The following is a 16,326-nucleotide window of genomic DNA, read 5'->3' on the forward strand; positions in this document are numbered from 1 at the left end:
GTTTTATGACGTAGAATTTGAAAAAGTTGCACATTGGAGGCAAAACAAACATATACTTGTTGCGCAACTTCGTCGTCGCGCCATTAGTGCGATTAAACCAAGCCATGTGACACCGACAATTTGATGGTATTTCGGCACTTGATATTCTAATCTCTAATTGCATTAGAAGCGTCCCAGTAATCAAATATAATTTGCGTGTGTGCAGGTGTGAACCTGCGTGAACCGGATAATAATGTTATAAACGGTAAACAACACTGCGAACTCCTGTTCTGGACGTATACATGTATGTAGCACTGCGTACACAGCTAGGTTAGCTGCTATACGTAATACTTTTTGATGCCACATGCACTGTGCACCGACGTCTGCGGCTAAGTCGCGCGCCGCATTATCATTGTACACCGTCCCGTCTTAGACTTCCCCCGAGAATCAAATAAATGAAAAAAAAAACAATAGCTTGCTTCGAAGATTCCGAACTATCTCCTTGCTCTATTGCAAATCAGAGGGGGCAGGAAAGGAGGGGTCAAACCGACGTCCCGTGAAAGCATCTTCTCTTTCGTCCAAAACTGCTTCACTGGAAGTGAACACAGAGTCACAGAACTTGCGGTTTTCGCTCTTTCTGTTTAGGAGTAGATGACCGAACATAACACATTAAATGAAGGAAATTCGACCTGAAACCACCTCTTGAATTGAAATGATAACGTTAACAAGGCCCCCTGAACGTGTACGTTGGATTCTCGGTGACAATGACCGTGAAGGAGTTACGGGGGGGGGGCCGGGGGGGGTTAGAACCCCTACCCCCCCCCCTCCCGTCGGTGCGCAAAGCCGAGCTTGGCGGCCCGTTCGCGGGCACTCTGGACCAACGTAGTTCTAGAAACGTTGCTCTGGACGGCCAGTAGTAGGGTTTTGTCCAATATGAATGGTACATGCGTTGCTGTTTGCCGCGCGTGTTTCCCCTTCTTCATTCAGGGAAGATGTTCTTAGTCGATCCGTCGATGTGAGCCGTCGTAACGCTCAGCTGGTAGGAAGAGGGGCACGCTAGTCACGTGGCCTTGCTAGTGAGGCTCGGTGGGAAGGAAAATGGGCTGCGCCTCACCGAGAATGGCGAGAGGGACACGCTCGGAGGGGGAGAAAGTGAGGAGCGGATGGGGAGAGGGTGTACATGCAACGATGCCTCGCCAGACTTCCTTGGCGAGGCGGGAATTTCAGGCACAGCAGCAGCTCTCGCAACGGTGCTTGCGTTCCAGAGCAGCCGTGATAGTAATACGCATTTTGGGCGGGTGGAATGGGCCACGGCCGCACTGGAACGCTACCGTAGCGTCGAAGCGCGGCCGTGAATTAGCATATCGCCGCCCCATAGCTTAACATAGTGTCAAATAAAGAGCAATGATACGAAACAGAAATAATTAAAAAATACTTCCAAAACACAGAAATACTTCCAAGGACTTGCAAAAAAAAAAAAAACCAAAACATTGAAAGACAATGTGACGCTTGACGAAGGGGGCATCAGCTTCGCCGTTTCGACGGCTTTCACGGAGTGGAGCGACTGCATTTTAGTGGACCAGTGGGGTTTGCCCAATTTCTGTGGCACATACGTTATAGGCTTTTAGCCCACACACAGACACAGCCCCGCGTGCGCTTGTCCGTGTGTTATGAAGTCCTCGTCTGCGTTACGCGCTGGTATTTCAAGTAAGCAGAATGAATCACCAACTAGCCCAGTTAGCCATTTTGACCGCCATATACAGGGTGTTTCAAGAAATGTGTCCAACCTTCTCAAAAAATCAGGAAAATGCGATATTTAATTGCTGCCTTCGGAATTGGTTTTTCTGTAGCGGCAGGAATCTTAAGGTAGTTAAGGACGTCATTTAGGACAGTAATTAGGAAAGTTACATTAATTAACTTTTTAATTAGTGGAGTTAGGTGATTGTGTCAAATGGGAGAATTGAAGTTCTTCATGTGAGGAACCCATCCGAGCTTTGAGATTTCGAAAAAGCGTCCTCTAGTTATTGTTGTGGCGTAATGAAATTCAGCGAAATGCAACGGCTTTCAACAGCGAAAGCCATCGAATTCGGTTGAATTTCATTACTTCTTAATTATTACTAGAGGCCACTTTTTCGAAATCTCAATGTTGCGATGGGTTTCTGGCACGAAGAACTTCAATTCCCCAATTTGACACAGTCACCTAACTCCGCTAATTAAAAAGTTAATTAATTTAACTTTCTTAATTACTGTCTCAAGTCCTGTCTCTAACCATCTTAAGATGCCTAGCGCTACAGAAAAAGTCATTCACTCATTTTGGACGTCTCAGAAGAATATGGCAGTTGCGTTCTTCCATGTTTCTGTTTAGGTTTCGCCATTGAATTTGGTTGAATTTCATTACTTCGTAATGATTACTAGATGCCACTTTTTCGAAATCTCAAAGTTGGGTTGGGTTTTTGGCATGAAGAACTTCAATTCTCCCATTCGACACAACCACCTAACTCCACTAATTAACAAAATTAATTATATTAACTTTCTTAATTACAGTCCCAAACAATTTCTTTAACCATCTCAAAATCCCTGCCACTACAGAAAAACCAAATCTGAAGGCGGCAATCAAATATCGCATTTTCCTGAGTTTTTGAGAAGGTTGGACACATTTCTTGAAACACCCTGTACATCTTCGCTGCAGAAGTTAATCGATAAAGGTTCCGATTAGGTTTACAATTAAGCATTACCGCACATGTTGTAGATGTGAAATTCCAAACACCACTGAGGGCTCAGAGTGGGTTGTTTAATCATCGCAAAAGTTGCATCTTCAAGATACGCGTGTCCCTTGAAATATGCGGCGAATGCACGAAGAGATCTTCCTCCCTTATCAAAGCAAATGGCAAAATAGATAAGGGTCAACGCAAGGCCTGCTGTACCATACAAAGCTCTCTTTCCTAAGCTGCCGACTTCTTGGGCAAGCTAGCAAATCCACGCCTTCGTTTCAGTGAGCAATCGAGAAAGAAGCAACCTCGTGGATTACACGTTATATAGCTGAGGGAACTGTGTTGGCCACAGACTGCAATACTAACTGATTAAATTTCGCCTGTACCTCATGCGTTTCAATCGAGTGTAGCACATTCAGAGGCACCTTCGTCGTGCAGGGTGCTATGTTATACCACAGGAAACGAAGCGAGAAGAAAAGTGATCGGCAGCGTATACGGGCGGCCAGTTCCCGTTCTGCCAAAAACTGTTCCCCTAGACGCTTCGGTGTCGCGATCGTGTGATGAGAGACCGCTCGCTATGCAATGTCCGTTCGCGCAGTAGGCAAACATCGTAAGCCGGTTCTAGCACCCATATTTCGGTCCCTGTGGAGCCCAGTTACCCGATCAGCGCAACGCCATGACGGGCACCAGCTTAACGTCCCAAACCGCTCCTGCGTTCTATGTACATCGGCTTGTGCTATTTTGTACACCCGGCGATTAGCGTACGCTGTTGACCGTTACGCTAAATATAAAACTACCTTATGATATTGCGCATGGCATGCAAATGATGTGATTTACAGAAGCTGCGAGGGGTGCGAACGTGCAGCTCACCTGACATTTCATTCTCACCGGACACCTCATTGTGGGCAGCATTCCCACACCCCATAGCATCGTCGGGTATATATATTACATATCACTGGGGCGTTCTCGATACTATTGACGTTCCTGCTCCTCTAACCGACGGGAGGGTCTGTCTGCACCTCAACAGCTTTGGGTCACATGACCTGAGCATAAACGTCACTATGACGTAATACCAGCGCCGTATAATTTGAATGAAAGGCAAGGTCCTGCCTGGCGTTGCATAAGTATCCCTATTTTTCCAGTGCCAGTGGTCGGCCCATGTCACTGAATGGTTAGTGGCCTACGCCGTGCCGTTTCGCGGTTCTCGTTATATTTGCCAACATCACTGCTGCCACAGCCAAGGTCGACAGCGACGTGCCGCTCTGCCAATGACGTCATTCGTGACATTCTGCTCAGGTCACGTGACTCTGCGCTGTTAAGGTGCCAATGACTCTCCCCTTGCTGAGACTTCCTTTTCTGTTTTCAGACTTCAAAGACCCAAATCATGTGTCTCTCAACAAGCGCCGCGCAGGCGGGGACCTTTGGGTAATCTTTCTCGTAGGAGTGGGCCACCAGCAAGGATTCTTGGCCCAAGTGGAGATCCAGCGCAAGCCCAGCCTGCCAGACGAATGATGCCTGTTGGCACGATCCCGACCCGTGCGCAAACGAAAAAACGGCCGGGCAGCCCGGACACATCTCTTGTGTATACTATTGTTTCCGCTCAGATCACTCTGTGCATCACAGCGTTGTATATGTGTACATTCGCGCTCAATATGACTTGCAACGCGGGAGCGCATGGCGTCATGAGTTGAAGGATCGCGCATGGCTTCAACTTGTTTTCATTTCAGCAACTAAATGATATTTCCTCATTTGTGATCATCCCCAAGTAACAGAACAGCGTTTAGTTATGGAAATAAGAGCAAGTGGAAGCTATGCACAGGTTTCGAACTCGTGAGGCTGCGCGCTCCCGTGTTGCAAGTCATATTGAGCGCAACTGTACGTGAACAGCTGTCCTCGGCCGCAACGATAATGCGCGTGAGCCCAACGGACATGCTAGCAGCGGAAGCCAGAGCACGCCCTGCCTCCGACAGAGCCCCTCGAGAAGGGCGTGATGGCATGTCCACTTGGAGTCGTCGTTTTTGCCGTCACACGGACTGCACATCCTTAGAGGCTTTCTAATACTTCGCGCACCGGTCGCGCATGAACCGTCGATACCAGGACAGAGTGACGACGACGGCACGAACACGCCTACAATGTCCACGTCTATAGAAATAAAATTTCAAGATTCCGTTCCACAATGTCCCTACGTAGTCAAACGTGTCAACAGGACTAGTCTCGCTATTATGCAGATTTGTGCTTACGAAATGTTGTCGGGCTAGGGCACGAGAAATGGCTGCCAGCGGCTTCTGGGATATGCCCCACTGTGGCTTCCAAACAGAGGATCAAAAAGGAAATATAGCCGCGTATCTTTACATTTACTTTAAAAGGACTGAGCGCTGGGCAGTTTTTCGTAGTATCTTTACAGCATTTCAGGGGCAACACTTCAAGATAGGCAAGATAACGTTGCACTAAATGTCAGCGACTTTGCGGCAATCAGCAATGCAAAAAAAAAAAGACAAAATGAGAAGGCGACGATGAACCTTGGCCCAGGCTCATCGATATTTTCATGCCTTGGTTACCTCTTGGTTTTTAGGCTGCTAGGCAAGACCGTGAGCAGCATGGAGGGCTATTCGATATGATCAAGGCGCCGCATCGGGGTTTCAATATGCAAAAGCGCACTGGCGCTAATCATTTCGGAATGTACTGCTGCGCATATTTAGAATGACATAAGAATTATATAGTTCGGCTCTACCTATAGTAACAGTAAAAACTAAGAAAGTTGTACATACGTTAGAACCTCCAGGACGATTAATGGTTTTTTAAGTGTGCATCCACTCTTAAAGTATCTTTATGCGGGCGTGAAGAAGGGTTCAGACGCATTCTTATTCGCACTTTCAGCGAAGCAAATACAATTAGTTTCCAAAGGGACCGAATAATAATATGTTTTCGAAGGCGACACACGCGCGAGACGGGCCCAACTACGGCTGCGAGGTGAGAAAACGAGGGCAAGAAGGCGCGACAAAAGTTGTCAAACTAAGGGGCCGACCCTGAAGCGGGAGCGCCAAACTTCTTTTTAAAAGGATGGCTTCGACAAATTTCCCGGGCAGGGCGCCGCCGTTATACCTTGTGAATGCGGCTCCCTCCCCTCGGTGCCTTGTCGGCGTCTGAAACCTGAACGCACCGCGGGGCGATAGATGCGACGGGCCATGCATCTTTCAAAGGAGTCGCCTCGCGCACCCCTCTCGCCCTCGGCCATCGTGGACCGGCACTATACACAAACGTGAGCAGCGGCGGCTCCGCCACGAGAGAGGAGGGAAGACCGAAGGAGCCCTCCCCTGCGCTGCGACCTTCCAAGGCCGTAGACGAGAGGCCTGCACCCAAGTTTGCAAGCTGCTCCCAAGGAACGCCGGTCCGGTCGAACTGGCCGAAAGCAAATGCACGCGAACACAGGAGCGGACCAACAAAAAAAGAAAAATAAGCAAAACCGGCGCTGAAGAACGCCGACAAGGGGCGAAAGAGCGAAACGCATGTTTAACACGGAAAAAGAAAACAAAAGGCACGTGACGCATGAACCGGCCAGCATCTGGGTAGGTGGAGGCCGTGTACTCTACGCAGAGATGAGTGACCTTTGAGCGTTCTTCGAACTTACCAGCTTGAGTGTTTCCCGAAATGCTGTCACGGAGGCTAAGTACAACACGTCCATGAATGTTGTTTTGAAACATCCGTAGACGCGTTGTCTCTCGCCCTTTGTCCGGTACGTCGATGTAATGCTAAACGAGTTAAGTTGTTACTCTCTTAAGTCACACGACGTACTGATTGTGAAAACATACAACGTTCTGAAAGAGATATAAACAAAATAACGCGCGCGAAACGTTGTTCAAGCACTCTGCGGCGGCAGCCGAGGAAGACGCATTTGAGCTGCACCTGTCAATCACGTCGATCACCTCACGCGGCTGCGCTGCTGAGCTCGGTAGTGTGACTTGACTAACCACGATCACAGTTTGATATGCTGCGCTTCATTTGATGAGAACGATGCTAGTTTGTGCGTGCTATGTTTTCAGACTTCCCAGTTCGCATCTACTCACCAGTTGCACCGAACCTAGGTGACGCAAGACAGCGAAGAGACAGTCTCATGTACCGGTAGTATCCCACAGCCTGGTAATGTTCTGGGCGCACAGTTCTGTCCGGGACGCACACACACACGCACACACAATCACAATGACGATTAACGCACGACGACGCCAAATGTAACAACGGAAGTAACGCGTGTCTCAAGTTAAATATGTGGGTCCGCGTACAGTCATGAAGTGCCGACCAAACCACCAGCCAGTGACGAGTGAATGTTGATGATTGGAATCGTTACACACGATCACAGTCTGTTCGCGTTCAGAGCAGTAGAGGTCCAAAACCGGCGTCCACGAGAATGCCACTTCACTGCAAGACAGCGGCCGATTTCACGCCGCGCGCTATCGCACGTGGCACATCGCGACAGCTGCACCGTCACGCACGTTCGCCGCTGCTACAACAAACGACCGGCAAGGCGACAGGCGTGCAGACGGTAGCGGCACTTGCAACGAAGCACTCGGTGACGGATCAGCCGCGGCGCGTCGAGGAGTCAAGTCGCGGCCAGTAGAGCGCGCCCAGCAGCCGACAGCGGCGGCGTTGACAAGGGGTGTGCAAAGCAGCGACCGCAGATAGGCGCCGTGAAGCGAGCACTAGGACGCGCACCGCTTCTGCCATTGCCGACGCGATGGCCCCGCGCCCTCTCCCAATCTGCCAGCCAGTGGAGAGAGGAGAAACGACAGCGGTTGTGAGAAAGAGGCAATGACGTCGACGCGGAAAGAGGAGTCACCGGCAGGGAAGGGCGAGCGAGGGATTGCTGGCGAAAGGAGGAGTCACAACCAGCCGCGTCGGGAGCCGTAAACCGAGAGAGGAGCCGGCGGAGAAGAGATCGCACCGGCGAGGAAACAAGAGCACAAGAGGAGCAAAAAAAGAGAGATGTACTTTACCACTCCCCACGTTATCAAGGAGTAAAGGTGGAGGAGGTGCTGCGCGGCATGGTTGGTGTGGCGAGGCGTGGAGTTCACCGAGAGGGAGAAAGGTGCGTGCAAGCTTGTGAGGGAAGAAAAAGAGCTCGACAGAGAGGAAGAGAAAACGTGGCGCCATCTGTTGGCGAACGAGGAAAGCTTCACCGGCAAGACGCGACAGCGGTGGTGGTTAATTGACTCGGAGGGCGCTACGGTTCGGTTTGTGTTTGATCGCGCTGTTCTCTTTTTTGTGTGTATTCGTTATAGGGCGGCACTGTGGACGAGAGGGGGAGGATCGCGTGTCCGTGTGTTGCCGGGGGAGTGGCTTTCTATTGATCGGGCGCTCTCATCTCGCTTTCGTGCCAAAAAGTCGCTGTTGAGTGGCCGCTAAAACACGAGTTCCGTACGCCGTGCGAGGACCAGCTTTTATTGCGCTCTGATCCCCGTCGCGCACCGCGCGGCGCAGGAGCGCGTGCCAGTTGAGACCGCGGAATTCTTTAAGCTGCCAACAGTGGCTTACCGTGATCTCCGTTAAATGCGCGATGATAATCCCCCCCCCCCTTCTTTTCCTTGATAAACGTTCACCTTAGTTGTTGCTTTATAAGTTGTGTGCCTCATTAATTAGCATGACTGATCGAGAAAACAACAGTCACTGCCTTTTACTTGCTCAGTGTACGCACAAAATGCAATACTGTATGCCAACGCTTGGCAGCTTGCTCTGGCGCTGGTACACGAATCCGCGGAACAATAGTTATACTGAAACAAGGGGTGGCGGATGCAAAAGAGCCAGGTCATTGACGGATAGTAGCTGACCATTTAAAGGATTCATTCGGCCCTTGCAGCACTGTCTTAGTTAAGTTGCTGTGCAGTGGTGTAGGTTGGATTATCTTCAGAGGACGATTGGGAGGGTATAATGTAGAATCCCGATTCCCTCCTGCCCGCTTCGGTACCGCTGTGTTTTAATGGGTAGTAGCTGAATCGGCGCGCAGCTGCCAATGTTGCTTTCAAGCTGCTCGCTTTCTAGTCATATGTTTCAGATTATCTCATTTTCTTTACTTTGAGCACATTTTAAATGACAGATGCTTGTACAGAAAAGCGCAACGACAAGGTAAAGAAGCATATTTTGGGAAGCTCCATGTCTCCAAGGCAACTGCCGCGTAGCGTCCACTGATCGGAAAGTGTGCGAGGAATACGCATATACAACGACCAAAGACATACTTATAACTTTATTATTTAATTGGTCCTTTGTCATTGGCTACTCGCCAGAGACGAGCAGTGCGAAACAGACACGAAGACCCACTTAGCGGTCAGCACACGCAGCCAATAGAAGCGCCACGGGCAAAGTGGGCCATGCGCCGGAAAGGGCTGAGGTGAGAGTACACCGCGCGCTGATAAAGAAATCGATGCCGCCGTCCCCCCGCACACCGATACTGTGCTTACGATGGCTCGCGGCGGCAACATTCCCAGCGACCGCGAGTTTTGACGGGTGGAGAGACCACGAGAAAAAGGGTGGGTGTGGACGAGCCGCCTTGGTGTGAGCTCAAATAGCGCCATGCGGAACTGGTGTCTCCTCACCGCTGGCTTCACCTAATTAACGAGAACCTCCACGCACATACTGCAAGCAGCCTCTTAAGAAAATCATCATAATGATGATGATCATCAGCCAATTTTATAAGCTCTGCAGGACGAACGCCATTTAAAATCTCCAATTATACTCTATTGCTTGCGTCAACCGACACCACGGATCCCATGCCTGCAAGTTTGCTTACTTTTATCTCGCCACCTATTAGTCTGTCGTCTATAGACATGTGTTTGTCTTCCCTTGGCGGCCATCTTCCACACACCAGCAGTTATCTGCGCCTATGCAGTGCATATGATCAGGCAAACTCCACTCATACTCATGGGCAGGATAGGAAGACACACAACGCCAGACCTCAACTGAACTTTATTACACTTAAGCCGTCCTTCTTGTACTCCAGAAGGAGCCACTGGTGCCAAGGCGCATCGATACTTGACCAGTCGGGCCGCAAATCATCAAAAGCGTCAAAACCGCACGCGCGAACAGTACTCAGACACACTGACACATCTCCTCACTACTTATCAGGCGCGACGCACAGATTCATCTTCAGACATTCTAATTCTTTTCTTCCGAGCACAACAAAAAGGTGCGCCTTTCTCTCTCAATGCAGAAGGCTTCGAAAATTTCGCGTTCTTTCTCAGTTCTGAATTGTCGCAGCGAACGTGTTTTGATTGAAAAGCGCCTTGCATACATGGCTTGTACGAGCAACGGCGAATATGGTCAGTTAAAAAACCTGCGCCGGTCAGCGACGTCCAGGGGCGTAGCCAGGGGGGGGGGGGGTTGGGGGGTTCAAACCCCCCCCCGAAATTTTTCAGTTCTGCTTGCGTATATATATAGGCGCACATACAAACGCACGCACGAACATACATAAAGTATGGTTGAACCCCCCCCCCCCGAAAAAAATTTCTGGCTACGCCCCTGGCGACGTCGTATTCCTATGGTGCTTAAAGGCCAACTCCGGCGATTTTTCGAGGTCGATGGATCTCAATGAAATTCACTGGGTACGTTCCTTTGCACGTTTCCGTCATTTATGCCAAATTACAGGCTTGAGACATGCGCAGATTGTTTGCAAATGAATTTTAGAGATTGTCTGCAAACGCCCTCCTGGCTTCCCACAATTATTGGCAACATTGCGCCTGTGACGTCAGTATTGGGAAGGCGGCGGAAGTGACGCAGCCGAGGGCACCGCTAACTTCGGCCGCTACAGCAAGCGTCTGCTGTGCTGGCCGAAACACTGTCAGTCGCAGACATTACAGCTGATGCGCGGCGTGCTCACCTCACCACTGTGCGTGCGCCTGCTCGTCCCGGCTGTCGCAGTTTTCACACACCGCGCCGGCGTGACCGGCATGCCTTGCACGACTTCCGGTTCGTTCGTAACAACGCCTACGTCATACGTAGACAGTACACTTGGTTGGGTTTCGGTTTCGGTGTTGCGCTTTTTTGCCTATTTAAAATTATTCTCCAATTTGCCGAGTATTTCAGCTATCGGGCCCGTAACAGGAGCGTCTCAGGAACATAAAAGCACCATTACTTTGACATGGCCAAAAAACCGCCGGTGTTGGCCTTTAAGCAAGCGCTCATTGAGACAGCGCCCAGACTGCCCAATGTAACATTTCCCTTTGAGGAAAAAAAATTAGAGCCTAAGCACCACCAGAAGAAAGAAGGAACACAATAAATTAGCGTCTTTTCTTGTGGACGCTCTTTTCTTGCGTTTCGTCGTTGTTCTGGTGGTGCTTAGGCGTGTTAATTTTTTTCATCAAAGATATGTACCAACTAGCCCAGCAACAAGTTCTTGTTGCTGGGCTAGAAGCCAAGCTTAAGCGAAAGTTCTATATCGTTACAGCCAAATTCAAGCCAAGTTAAAGCAAAAGTTCAACAACGTTACAGCCAAGTTCAAGCCAAGCTTAAGCAAAAGTTCAACAACGTTACAGCCAAGTTCAAGCCAAGTTAAAGCAAAAGTTCAACAACGTTACAGCCAAGTTCAAGCCAAGCTTAAGCAAAAGTTCAACAACGTTACAGACAAGTTCAAGTCAAGTTAAAGCAAAAGTTCAACAACGTTACAGCCAAGTTCAAGCCAAGCTTCAGCAAAAGTTCAACAACATTATGCCCAAGTTCAAGCCAAGTTAAAGCAAAAGTTCAACAACGTTACAGCCAAGTTCAAGCCAAGTTCAACCTCGCTACAGCTAAGTTCTGACTAGAAAGCACCGAGATCGGACGCATCGCACGACTCTGGGATTGCGTGGAAGGCTTGGAAGTGTGACCTCGAACAGCCGGAATTTGTTCAAGCGGCCACATTTCTATTCACTATCGGCGAGTGAGCTCGGAAGGCGTACACGCATACGTCAAAGTTCGAGAGAATGAATTGGAAACGGTGTGATGAGATCATTCGTGATTACGTTTTGAAATCAACGAGGCCCAATAGTTAGGCCTCGAGCTACATCGTGCATAACAGGCGTTTTTTACCTTTGCTGCATTTTCTAACTAAACACTTTGGTATCTTTATGAGAAATAGTTAAGGAATAACCCCGTACATGTTCTCCTGAAACGCTTCTTAGAGATTTTTTTTTACGGCGAAGCTGTATATGGCTAGGGTTCCATGTATACTTTTCCTGTGCGTCGACAAAAACGTATGTGCAACACAAATTGGGCAAAACTTCACCACTCACCAGCGTTCCGCTCAAAATGAAAAAAAAAAGGAACACACGGGTAGAAAACACCAATTGAGGTCCTGCACAAAATGCCAAGCGCATGGGACAAGCCAGACAAGACGACGCAAGTCGTGGAACGGAGAATGTGACAAAAGGGAGCAAGTACCGTACTACGCAAATGGAAAACTTGAAAGGCGCATGCGCTAAATTCCAAAGCGACTTTCTGGACAGAAATTTCGGATTTAGTTGCAGTGTATGTGATCGGCTACGGTTCGAAATTCTGTGTCACCCATGTCCTGTGCTAAAAAGCTTCGCTGGTCATCCATTCAGGCGGTGGAATTACTCACAATTTTAGGGGCGAAGCTCCTCTTAGTCTAACCTTGTCACGTCTCCGTTGTCCGGCGTAACCCCCTTTGCAAACTGCCCGCTACTTCGTCTTTGCAAACATCCCACTACGACCCATCACCGATCCATCACTTCACCGACCTTAAAGCCGTTATAAAGAAGGGGGAACGGAAGCCACGTCTAACTACCACTTACGATTAATAAAATTTCTTGTATAAATATATACAGTGTTTGTCACGTGTTTGATGATGTACTGGGCTATCGCTTTGATTACTGCTGGGCGAAACCACTGAAGATTTCCCGGTGTAACCATCATTGCTTCAGGAGCTTCGCCCAAGCTCTTCATCATTCACCCGTGGATATGCCGTGAATTTTTTTCCTTGTTTGTTTCCAGGATCGCACTGTTCCTTTTTTTTTTGCTCATATGTACTTTAAATTTCATCGGTTATCATCATCGTCCGCCTATATTCTACTGCAGTGCGAAGCCCTCTCCCAATGATCTGTAATTTACCATGCATTGCGCGAGCTGACAACGTTTTGCCATTCACATGTTTTTGGTCGACATGTAATTTTACATCAAACCCACTCATATTCTTGCCTTATTTTATCAACCTACCTATAGCCACCGGCGCTCACATTCATATTATGATTCCACTCCCACGCATATAGGAGCCCATTCTCGTTCGTTTGTTTGTTTTATGTGGCTTTTAACGTCCCCAAGTGACTCAGGCTATTCGAGACGCCGAAGTGGAGGGTTCCGGATAATTTAAACTATCCGGTGTTCTTTAACGTGCACTGACATCACACGGTACACGAGGCTCTATAGCATTTCGCCTCCATCAAAATGCGACCACAGCAGCCAGAATCGAACCCTCGTTTTCCGGGTAAGCGAACGAGCCCTGTAACCATTGAGTCATCGCGATGGCCTCGTTATTACTAATGTTAACTTCATTAGCGCTCATATTTGTACCCATTCACAATCACCGGTGCCCGCGTTCACACCTGCATTGACACTCACCTGCAATCATTAATCCTCGCATCAACTCGCATCCACCGGTGCATACTTATGTCTAATCACGCTGCCAAGAACTCAATCGCGTTTCCAATCACGCCCACGCACACTCACCGGCACTCACGCCAGGCCTCGCTATCGCTCATACTCTCATGCACTTCTATTTCTCTATTCACTTGCATACACGCTCACGCCAACTCGTTCATCCGGCCTCACTTGCGCTTCTTTGTTCACTCACTGCACCGGTACGAATTTAGTGAGGCCACCTAAAACTGAATGACTTCGATTAATACACGTGTCCCTTCAAATTTGTATATACAGTCAATCACGCTCACGCTCACGCACTCTCACTGCGCTCGTGAACCATTTGTACGATTGCATATTCATATCTGTGAAATGAGTGTGAGCGGGTATATAGATGATTGTGCTCATGAATGTGATGATCCATGGCTCCTGTTCATCAATTACCACTCCAGGAACATTTTGACGAGCTTGCACCGGCATAGTGCAGATTAAAGGTGTGCACGGGCTCCGGGTAGGCCGTAAGCCCGAGCCCGCGTAAGCCGACGTCTTCTAATCTCGGGCCCGGGCCGGGCTAGGGCTACATTTTTTATTATCGGGCGGGCTGGGTCAGGTACAAAGCCTGAATTAAGCCCAAAATATAGACGTTGTGCCAGAATTGTTTTCCAGCACGTAGCGCCTTCTCCGAGACAGCCCCCCCCACCCCCTTTCTCGGTTCTCCTTTCCTTGAGCCACTTTAAACGCAAGGGGAGAAGGTCACACAAGATGAGCTTTGTGGTTGTCTATCCATGTAATCATCCTCCTGTCCTGCATATGAAGTACTAAGCTTCTGGAACAACAAGCAGTCTAAATATCCCAAGCTTGCTATGCTTGCGAAAAAGATATTGGCGATTCCGGCTATGCAGCAGCGAAGGAAGGAAGGAAAAACTTTATTGGACGAGTGAGTTTGGGCCAACTTCAGTTCGGCGTGATATGTGATGCAGGAGCGCGCGCTTCACTGAAGCCCGAATAATTGGACAGCTTGTTATTTTTACACGACAACTTATAATCGGTGTATATGGTGACTGTCACGTGTCCTGTGTTTTAGTTTCACATTGATAGGTTGAATAAAATGCCACTTCGTCGGCAAACGGTAACTTAATTGTCTCCGCGGGAGGATTTCATAATGTCGGGCCGGGTTTGGGCTTTTGTTTTTGTACGTCGGACCGGGCGGGCGGGCTCGCAGCCGTTTAATGTCGGGCTCGGGTGGGCCTTCGACGCAGTCAGCGGGCCCGGGCCGGACTCCGGCTCGAAAATGCGGCCCGTGCACGGCTCTAGTGCAGATACTATACGCGCCTTGGTGAGGATTTTGTGTCGGCTGTAGCATGGTATGAATGACTGCTGTCGACTATGGTATTTATTCTCAGCGCTCTTGATGCACGAAACGTTTATGAAAAGTTCACTTTCGGACAAAGGAACTATACGAATTCGCTATATATCCTCCGTTCACAACCTCAGGCCCAAGGGGCGCTGATAACCTCTATTTACACTATACATATGCAGTTTTCTACCACGCAGCCATTCTATCATGTTATGTTTATGTAACCCCCCCCGCCCTTCTTTTTCTACGCAAGTGTTTTCCAAATACAGCCTATGTATAATAGAGCCTATAGTATGTGTTGCTTTTTCATTATCTGTGATTTTCTGCTATTGTTAGTCGCTGCCCTTGATACCCCCCGTGATTTCAGTATGTCCATCCCGTTTCAGCTGGAACACTTTCGCTAAAAATGTTATTATTATTATTATTATTATTATTATTATTATTATTATTATTATATTATTATTATTATTATTATTATTATTATTATTATTATTATTATTATATTATTATTATTATGTGCTGGTAACAGCCTTCGCGTCTCTTTTCACACGTTTCAAGTCTTGCGCAATTAAGATGTGACACACGAGGCGCTCCAGAAAAGATGACAGGAACCAATGAAATTTTGAGTGATTACGCATCTCGGATTCGTGTACGACACGCAAGCGCTGCATGGTTCAGACAAGATGGCTTCATGAGCCACTGCAAGTACTAGATGAAACGTGCTATCTCCACTAAAAAACAAGGGTGATCGGTAGATGTATACAGGCAGGTAAATCGAATACAGAAATCTGGAGCGGCACGCATCATTGTCATAGCCTATTTTGTAGGTAGTTCGACTCGCGCGCTAGAAGGGAGCAGACCTTCGTTGGGACAGCTGTACATTCACTCGTATTGACGGAGACATCGCAGTGCGTTATGCAGGGGTTTGACAGTTGCATGACGTGTGCAAGTGAAAACACCGCTTTCACGCGACGAGGCTATGCGTTTTAAAGCTTAGGAGCTAACTCCTGCTGAAGAACCAGCAATGACAAGTACGCATATCTCGTAACAAGTGCGGTATACTATGCACGTAACATACCTGAACTCGCTCACAGGAAGCATTGAGTGTTAGAATGCATCCTGTTATTTATTTATTTATTATTATTATTATTATTATTATTATTATTATTATTATTATTATTATTATTATTATTATTATTATTATTATTATTATTATTATTATTATTATTATTTGAAGCCGAAGAGCGTTTATATCGCATGCGTGCAGTTACCTTGAAGCTGACCGCCTAATGCCTCCTTATTTCCCCTACGAAATTCTGTATACGGCGTCAGAGACGCAAGGGAAAGGAAAGCCGCGTGCACAGTTTAGAATCTCGTAGGCGTGCGCACGAGAGGCCTCCTAAATGCGGGTTCAGTACGCCAACCAACCACGGAAAAAACTAGCTTATTACCATTCATTCTTAAACGGGGGCCTATATAAAGTGCGAAATTTGCGCACGCACGCGCGCACGCACGTACGCACGCACACATACACACGCACCACACACACACACCACGCACACACACACACACACACACACACACACACACCACACACACACACACACACACACACACACACACACACACACACACACACACACACACACAATGATGCTGATTCGG

Source organism: Rhipicephalus sanguineus, chromosome 1 (genome assembly GCF_013339695.2).
Source record: "Rhipicephalus sanguineus isolate Rsan-2018 chromosome 1, BIME_Rsan_1.4, whole genome shotgun sequence".
Taxonomy (NCBI): domain Eukaryota; kingdom Metazoa; phylum Arthropoda; class Arachnida; order Ixodida; family Ixodidae; genus Rhipicephalus; species Rhipicephalus sanguineus.